This window comes from Eufriesea mexicana, unplaced genomic scaffold (assembly GCF_001483705.2).
Source record: "Eufriesea mexicana isolate 0111107269 unplaced genomic scaffold, ASM148370v2 scaffold1864, whole genome shotgun sequence".
Taxonomy (NCBI): domain Eukaryota; kingdom Metazoa; phylum Arthropoda; class Insecta; order Hymenoptera; family Apidae; genus Eufriesea; species Eufriesea mexicana.
In genome coordinates, this window is record NW_016910005.1 from 478,297 (window position 1) to 480,480 (window position 2,184).

Here is a 2,184-nt window from a genome sequence, read left to right on the forward strand (position 1 = left end):
CGTCTCAACATAACGTGCCGAATCCACTATAGCTGTTCTTCCCAGAGCCAAGCCGAAAATATTAGAGCGCTGTAGGGCGCAGCAATCCATCTAATAGCGGACTATAGCACTAAAGTCAAAGCTATCCTCTCCTAACCTAACCAAACGTAACAAAAGCAAATGTAACCTAACTCAGCCTAACGTGCCGCAGTCAGAAATACTGGACTCCGCAGAGCCAAACAGAAGACATCAGTGGAGAGGAGAACGCAGGAATCCATAGAATCGCAGTGTCCATCAGGATAGTCAAAGCTATTAGAACCTAACCCAGACAGACAGAACATTGCCAAACATAGCCTTACTCAACCAAACGTGCCGAGAACGCTATTGCTGACCTCCCCAGAGACAAGCTGGGTATACTAGAGGACAGAAGATATCTGGAATCCACTGAATAGCACTGTACAGCACAAAAGTTAAAGCTATCCTAACCAAACTTAGCCTAACCCAACATAACTGAATGTAGCGTCACTCAACATGACGTGCCGAGAGCACTACTGCTGGCCCTCCAAAAGCCAAACTGAACATATTAGAGTAGTTTAGGGCGCTGAGATCCACCTAACACCAGACTGTAGCGCTATAGTCAAAGCTACACACTCGTAACTTAACAAACCGTAACATAACAAGACCTAATATAACACAACCTATCGTGCCGCGAGCACTATCGCTGGCCTCCACGGAGCCACGCAGTAAGCGTTTGTGAAGAGGGGAACGCAGATATCAATAGAATCGCAGTGTATATCAGAAAGGTCATTGCTGCACAAACATAACGCAAACCAGCACAATATAGCCAAGCATTGCCTAACTCAAGCCGACGAGCGGAGATCGCCATTGCTGCCCTACCGAGAGCCAAGCAGGTCATACAAGAGCACTGTAGAGTCAAAAATTCCACCGAGTAGCAGTGTACAGCACAATAGTTGAAGCTATCCTAACCAAGCTTGGCCTAACCCAACCATACCGAACGTAACCCGAATAACGTAACGTGCTTATATAACTATTGGTGGCCTTCCCAGAGACAAGCGGAACACACAAGAGCACAGTATTACGCAAAAATCCATAAAACCTCAGTGTATGTCAGAAAAGTCAAAACCACCCATGCCTAACCCAAACCAATAGAACGTAGCCAAATATAGCCTGACTTAACCTAACGAGCCGAGACCGCCGTTGCTGCCCTCTCCAGATCCGAGCAGCACATACTAGTGAACAGTAGAGCCCAAAAATCCACCGAAGAGCAGTGTCCAGCATAAAAGATAAAGCTATCCTTATAAAGCTTACACTGACCCAGCCAAACCGAATGTAACCAGACATAATTTACCGTGCCGAGACCACTATTTCTGGCCTTCCCAGAGCGATCCTGAAAACAATAAAGCGCTGTAGGGCTCAGAACTTCACCTAATGGCAGACTATAGCACTAAAGTCGAAACAATCCTCTCCTAACTTAACCAAACGTAACATAACCAAACGTAACCTAACTCAACCTAACGCGCCGCGACCAGCATTGCTGGCCTCCCCAGAGCCTAGCAGAACATGCTAGCGCACAGTGGAGCGCAGAAGTCCACCGGATAGCAGTGTACAGCAAAAAAGTGAAAGCTAAACTCTCCTAACCTGACCAAGCGTAACATAAACAAACATAACGTATCCGAACCTGTGGTGCCACGACCACTATTGCTGGCCGCACGAGAGCCAAGCAGAGTATAGCAGAGCAATGTGGAACGCTGAAATCTCCCGAATAGTAGTGTACAGCAAAATGTAGGATGTACCCTAGCCTGATCTCGCCTAAACTCTCCCAGTCAAACGTAACAAATAGCAACCTAACGTGCCTAGCCCCAAGCATGGCACATTGGAGGAGAGTAGAGCGAAGAGTTCCATAGAGCGGTGTTTATTGCATGAAATTCATGGATATCCTAACCCAACACAAACAAACCTAACCCAACCGAGCATAACCTAACACAACCTAACAGGCCGCGGCCACTATTTCAAGCATTCCTAATTCAAAGCAAGGAATATTAGATCACAGTAGAACGCAGGTATCCACTGAATAGCAGTGTGCAGAAAAAAGTCGAAGATATCCTATCCTAACCTAACCAAACTTAACATAGCCATACGTAATCTATCTCAAGCTAACGTGCCGAGACCGCTATTGCTGGCCTT